The 7,800-nt window shown below is 35.0% G+C and overlaps 1 protein-coding gene across 2 annotated transcripts in view; it reads left to right on the top strand.

Moving 5' to 3' along the window:
* The window catches only part of ptcd3 (pentatricopeptide repeat domain 3), a 64,163-nt gene extending 56,473 nt beyond the window's left edge, over positions 1–7,690 (top strand). The window contains exons 24-25 of one of the 2 annotated variants that reach the window (XR_009817349.2): positions 4,835–4,867; positions 7,180–7,690. The gene's annotated coding sequence lies outside the window, so the exon portion shown is untranslated. The remainder of the gene's footprint in view (positions 1–4,834; positions 4,868–7,179) is intronic. The other variant, XM_061979565.2, reaches the window with a different exon arrangement.
* The last annotated feature ends 110 nt before the right edge of the window (positions 7,691–7,800 follow it).

The following is a 7,800-nucleotide window of genomic DNA, read 5'->3' on the forward strand; positions in this document are numbered from 1 at the left end:
AGAATTTTAATACATAGGTTAGCACTTTTTTAGCACATAGCACTTTAGCACATAGCACTTTAGAACTAAGCACTTTAGCACACAGCACTTTATCCATGAGCTCTAGTGCAATGCACATTGGTACTTTATCTTTATCTCCATACTGTAGATTTTATGCCTACATCAAAGTGCCACCTATGTCTATCAAGCTCCATGTTCTGATGTTTAAATGTTAGTTGTATGGTTGTGGTTGTGTCTGTGCTTGTGTTTTTGTTCTGTTGTTTTTGGGTATGTTAAGAAAGCAATGATGCACTGTGCCCAAGACAAATTTCCCCGCGGGGACAATAAAGTTGAACCTTGAACCTTGAACCTTGATGCTGAAAGGTACATACAGGTTTTGGAGCAACATATGTTGCCATCCAAGCAACGTTATCATGGATGCCCCTGCTTATTTCAGCAAGACAATGCCAAGCCACGTGTTACAACAGCGTGGCTTCATAGTAAGAGTGCGGGTACTAGACTGGCCTGCCTGTAGTCCAGACCTGTCTCCCATTGAAAATGTGTGGTGCATTATGAAGCGTAAAATATGACAACGTAGACCCCGGACTGTTGAACAACTTAAGCTGTACATTAAGCAAGAATGGGAAATAATTCCACCTGAAAAGCTTCAAAAATTAGTCTCCTCAGTTCCCAAACGTTTACTGAGTGTTGTTAAAAGGAAAGGCCATGTAACACAGTGGTAAAAATGCCCCTGTGACAACTTTTTTGCAATGTGTTGCTGCCATTAAATTCTAAGTTGATGATTATTGCAAAAAAAAAAAATAAGTTTCTCAGTTCAAACATGAAATATCTTGTTTTTGCAGTCTATTCAATAGAATATAAGTTGAAAAGGATTTGCAAATCATTGTATTCTGTTTTTATTTACGATTAACACAACGTGCCAACTTCACTCTGTGTGTGCAATTTTTACTTTCCACCCACAGTCTGAATGCTTCTGTATATATGTATATAGTACAATATTTAATATTTAAACAACACATTCGTTCTTAGGACTGGACTGTGCACCTTACCTCCTTTTGCATTGTTTTTCTTTTCTTTTCTTCCTATGTTTTGCATATTTGTAGATTGTCGCACTGATACTGGAGTTACTTTTAATCTCATTGTACCTGTGTATAGTTACAATAAAAGGCATTCTATTCTGTTCTATTCTATTCTATTCTATACGTATATGTGTGTATATATATATATATGTATGTATATGTGTATATATATATGTATGTATATGTATGTATATATATATATATATATATATATATATATATATGTATATATATTTGTATATATTATAAAGTATTATATATGTATATAAATGTGTGTACATATGTTTGTATATATGTGTTTGTATATGTATATCTATATGACTATAAAGACTCAATGTATAGGTTTTGACCTCATGTAAATAAGAAAATATGTTTAATAGGTGCACATGCCGTGTTTGCTATACATTCAAAATCAAAATGTATTATCCAAGTTATTATTTAATTATTTATCTCATATACATATATATATATATATATATATATATATATATACAATTTTTTATATATGTATATATATATATATATATATATATATATATATATATATATACATATATGTGTGTAATATTATTTAGTATCAAAATTATAGTATATATAATTTTTATCGCATGTGATTCATCATCAAACAATGATCTCATTAATCATGTGTAACACAGATAAACTATGTAATTTATTTTGTGTACACCCTGAAAGGTTACCTAGAATGTGTATGTTGGTACAAGGTCAGTGATCAGGTCAATGCATACGTCAGTGGAAAGATCAGTGAGGAGACTGGCTGGTGTGTTCACAGGTACTGTATATTTACCTTCGAAATACATTTTGACGGTCCTTTAAATAAAACTGTTACCAAGTTTTCCGTAAATAATTGATATACATTGAGTTAAAGTTTCTGTAAATTTTATCTATAGTTATATATTACTAACTATAACTATGTGATACTTGTTTATGGTGACAAATGTGAAGTGAAGCATATTTATATAGCGCCTTTTCTCTCGACATTCAAAGTGCTTTACATAATGAAACCCATTATCTACATCTTTAAGCTACATTTAAACCACTTTGGGTAGCACTATGATCAGGTCAGTAAAAATGTCTTGCCCAAGGACACAACGGCAATGACTAGGATAGAGGAAAGCAGGAATCGAACCTGGAACCCTCAAATTGCTGGCACAGTCCCTGTTCTGTTTTAAACTGCATTATTGTTCAATTAATACGTACGCACGGGGGCGTGGCTCAGTTGGTAGGGGCCGGCAACTTGAGGGTTCCAGGTTCGATGCCCGCTCCCGCCATCCTCTGCACTGCCGTTGTGTCATTGGGCAAGATACTTCACCCACCTGCTCCCAGTGCCACCCACACTGGTTTACATGTGTAAAGCGCTTTTAATCACTAGAGAAAAGCGCTATATACCGTATTTTTCGGAGTATAAGTTGCACCGGAGTATAAGTCGCACCTGCCGAAAATGCATAATAAAGAAGGAAAAAAACATATATACATAATTCGCACTGGAGTATAAGTCGCATTTTTTGGGGAAATGTATTTGATAAAACCCAACACCAAGAATAGACATTTGAAAGGCAATTTAAAATAAATAAAGAATAGTGAACAACAGGCTGAATAAGAGTACGTTATATGAGGCATAAATAACCAACTGAGAACGTGCCTGGTATGTTAACGTAACATATTATGGTAAGAGTCATTCAAATAACTATAACATATAGAACATGCTATACGTTTACCAAACAATCTGTCACTCCTAATCGCTAAATCCCATGAAATCTTATACGTCTAGTCTCTTACGTGAATGAGCTAAATAATATTATTTGATATTTTACGGTAATGTGTTAATAATTTCACACATAAGTCGCTCTTGAGTATAAGTCGCACCCCCGGCCAAACTATGAAAAAAACTGTGACTTATAGTCCGAAAAATACGGTAAGTATAATTCACTTCATGTCTAGCTTGTGTGATATTGTGTGCTTAGCTGTTGTGTAGCTGCTAGCAACTAGTAGCCTATAGCCTATCATCTTTTTTAAATGACTTGACTAAAATACAAAAATTACCAACTTTGTGTGCTAATCGGAAGACATTTAGATGTTAACTGGCTGTCCAGCTTTGCACACATAAACATGCTGCGTGTATCGGACGTTTTACATGCAAGCTGATGTAATACCATGTTAATTTTTTTTCTGCCTATTTTGAACCGATACCCAATATCAATATTAGATTGGGACACCCCTAATATACAAATAGACGTGGCACTACCCATTTACCCCATTATAATATTTCTGGTCTGCCAGAGAATAAGAAGCGGTAGCATCAGGAACTGATGTTGCCAATTTAGCAACCTTAGACTTAGACAAACTTTAATGATCCACAAGGGAAATTGTTCAACACAGTAGCTCAGTTACAATGATGGAAAGTGTAAGGATGGAAAGGACAATGCAGGTATAAATAGACTAATATAGCGACAAAAAATCTAACATATATACGAATATATGCATAATATGTGTACAGAATAATATATATACAGATATATTATATTATGTCTATAACTTATGTACAATAAAACACCTTTTAGGTGTAGTAATTTTTCTTTAAATATTCGATTTAAAAAAGTGACCTGCGACAAATCCAGAAAAAATAATTTTGGAGTCGAAAATGAAAGCATGAGTAACTCTTCTCTACAGGCAGCAGGGTCCTTTTTAACTTTACAACATGGCCAATTATGCAAACAAACCCGAAACCCACCATGGCCACAGATAGATTACAGTCCTATGGGAAACACTGTAATTGCATAATAATTTCATTGTGGATCAAGAAGAGTTCAGGTCATTTATTTCGGGCCCCAAAAGAACATGAAATGAATGACAACGATGAGTCTGTGACTCAACAGGTCTTATTTACATTGACAAAGACATGTATTGCACTAATAATGTACAGACCAGTAAGCTTTTTGGTGTCTGATCCACCATCTTTGAACCAGAAGTACGACGGTACACTTGGTTAGGTTCCAAATAAACAATGTAAGTCGGGAACACACTGCAGAGATAAATGAAGCACTCGGAAGTAAACTACTGTGTAGCTTTACAAAAAACATTCATCAGTCCAGTTAATGGGAACAAATGTTTCATACGACTCCAAAGCATAAAGTTTGCACTCTGGACCATGAAGTGGAAAAAGGTCAGGTGGTATTAGAATTACAGACACAGCACTGGAAGAAGACAGGCGGACAACACTTTATTGATAATATACTGTAGTTTAATACCTTGTTGGATCTAGTATGGAACATAACAAAAAGGTCACTCACTGCCAATTTGACTTGTTTTTGTTATTTTAGTTTTTTTTTTCTTTTTTTTTTTTCTTTCAATGTCTAGGAAGTGTGCGCTTCCCAGCATGTCTTGCGTTTGTGTTGATCGATCCGTGAGTGAGATAGTGGTTGGAGATGATGACCTGTGTTTCCTTTTGTGCCAACATTCTTTTTGTCACCCCAATTTAAATAAGTCACTCATAAATTGATAATTAATTACTTGATTCACTTGTCACCAAACAGAACGGAAACAGTAAGGAGTCAGTGAATTTGAGTCTTCGTCAAATACTTGGGAGTCATTGATTCACTCTGGCTGAGCCAGTTAATTGTTGCTTTTATCGAGCTGGTGATGCAGTAAAGGGGAAGAGGGGATTATTTTATTCGATGTACGGTAAATTCAGTTGGAGTAAGATTTACACAATTGAATCATCTGGTTTTGTTTTACAGGTTAGAGATGATGAGTCTTAAGATACATCATTGGTAAGTGGATGATGCTGCATCAATGGACAGATGTTTAAATATGGATTTTTTTTTCAAAGTATATTGAATGAAGCTGGTTTTACAATGTGGAATTAGAAAGGAAACACACAGAGCAAAACTAAAACACTAAAAAAATCAAGACAGTAGGAGCTGAGAAGCCATGATAACTGCTAAGCTAGGTTGAATGCAAAGTAGTGAAACAACAAAAGAATAAGTCTAATAGGAAATTACGCAATACGTCTCCACATACGTACGTTTTAGAATTGTATTCATTTGCATAACTTGAGCTATTTTACTCATTTAAACCTGTGACAATATCTGATCAAAAAGCCTTCAAAAGGGTAAAAAACAACAACATTATTTTTGTTTAGGACTGAAGTTTATTGAATTTGCGCAAAAAGTAGGAAAAACAAAGAATCCAAAATGCATTCTTCAAAAACGTAAGGACTTTTATGTACTTTTTGGCTTTGAAGATCATTCGAATCAATTATGCAGCTGGAATAGGCTCCACCCACCCCTGCGTCCCCGAGAGGGACAAGCGGTAGAAAACGGATGGATGAATGGATGTCCCCGGATGGTTGAATATTCATAATATACAATATAATCACTAAAGATGCATAAATAATCAATTTACGATCAAATCGTGAGATGCCCAAAGATTCCCACCCCTATTCCCTTTTGAAATGTAGCTAGCTGGAAAGTGAACGAGTTAATTTAATACTCTTAAGTCTTGATTCAGTAAAACACTTGTGAGTTTTGGAACAATTCCTTCATGACTCGCACATGTATAATAAGAAAGTCTTAGCTATGCTGCTATTAGCATATAAAACAAATGGACTTTTGCCTTTGACTATTATCATTATAGATGTCCGATAATATCGGCCGATAAATGCGTTAAAATGTAATATCGGAAATTATCAGTACCGTTTTTTTTATTATCGGTATCGTTTTTTTTTGTTTTGTTTTTTAAATTAAATCAACATAAAAAACACAAGATACACTTACAATTAGTGCACCACCCCAAAAAACCTCCCTCCCCCATTTACACTCATTCACACAAAAGGGTTGTTTCTTTCTGTTATTAATATTCTGGTTCCTACATTATATATCAATATATATCAATACAGTCTGCAAGGCATACAGTCCGTAAGCACACATGATTGTGCGTGCTGCTGGTCCACTAATAGTACTAACCTTTAACAGTTAATTTTACTAATTTTCATTAATTACTAGTTTCAATGTAACTGTTTTTATATTGTTTTACTTTCTTTTTTATTCAAGAAAATGTTTTAAATTTATTTATCTTTTTTTATTTTTTATTTTAATTTTTTAAAGTACCTTATCTTCAACATACCTGGTTGTCCAAATTAGGCATAATAATGTGTTAATTCCACGACCGTATATATCGGTTGATATCGCTATCGGTTGATGTCGGTATCGGTAATTAAAGAGTTGGACAATATCGGAATATCGGATATCGGCAAAAAGCCATTATCGGACATCCCTAATTATCATTATTATTATTATTGTTATTATGTATAAACTTTAGAAGATGTACAGAATGCTATAAAACTGTAAATGTCGGATTGAAGGCTTAAAGCTAACACATTGAACACTCAATGATGGCATCATTGTAGCATGGGGCGGTATAGCTCGGTTGGTAGAGCGGCTGTGCCAGCAACTTGAGGGTTGCAGGTTTGATCCCCGCTTCCGCCATCCTAGTCACTGCTGTTGTGTCCTTGGGCAAGACACTTTACCCACCTGCTACCAGTGCCACCCACACTGGTTTAAATGTAACTTAGATATTGGGTTTCACTATGTAAAGCGCTTTGAGTCACTAGAGAAAAGCGCTATATAAATATAATTCACTAATTCACATTCACTCAAGAACAATATTTAATGCCACTTATGAAAAGGTTTTGTCAAATTAGGTGCTTTTTCTTACTGTTGAATGCAAACTTCAAAAGTGTGTGCACTTTACAGCTCTGCACTGAAACACGCAGAGAAATAAGGCTTTCTAGAAAATGTTCAGTGGCCACATAGGAGGAATTTAGTGTTGACAAGATTCAGCACATCACTGTGCAGTAAGGGGGGGAGGAGACCAGGAGGAAGAATTTGTGCATGTAGAAACTGGTTGAAGCTGTGGAGAGTATTTACGATTAGCGAGTCGCATTGCAATAACGATGCCTTTGTGTCTTCACAGTCAAAGATAATAGCAAAGCTTTAACTTTGATGTACTCACTGCTACCTTGCAGCATACGACTGTGCAGGAGACCAATATTGTCTTATCTTTCAACATTGCTTTTTTTCAGCCACCAAAGCAAATCCCAGCCTATCCCAGCTGCATTCGGGCGGAAGGCGGGGTACACCCTGGACAAGTCGCCACCTCAGTTCAGCGCAGGGCCAACACAGATAGACAATGTTCACGGGGCCAAATTAGTCTTATTGTTTTTATATAAAAATTATTTGCAAATGCTTGCAATTGACTAGTTCTTTTGATAGAATGAATCTCGCTTGTCAATTTTGAATAATCGTGATTAATCGCAGTAAATTACTTGCAAGCAATTTTATTGTCGGAATTTCATACAGGAACATTCTTGAATTGTTTTACTTGATGCATTTTTTTGATCAACTGTAGAAAATGGATGGATGGATGGAACTTTAACAGTTTTACTTTTATTTTGAAGAGTCTCCCCAGTCATTTTTGCACTGATGTATGCATTGACCTTATCACTGACCGTACGCGCTTGAGGAGCATGTGTGGACATAATAAAATGTGTGATTACTCTGCGTTTATACATGAATTATGCGGTAATTTTTGTTATCAATTGCATTAATTAATGAATTAAATTTGACAGCCAAAATTGTTTGCAAAGTGTTTTTATTGGCTTTATTTAGAAAATGCAAAAAAAGGAATAATTGTACTATTATGT

This window comes from Nerophis lumbriciformis, linkage group LG19, assembly GCF_033978685.3.
Source record: "Nerophis lumbriciformis linkage group LG19, RoL_Nlum_v2.1, whole genome shotgun sequence".
Classification (NCBI taxonomy): domain Eukaryota; kingdom Metazoa; phylum Chordata; class Actinopteri; order Syngnathiformes; family Syngnathidae; genus Nerophis; species Nerophis lumbriciformis.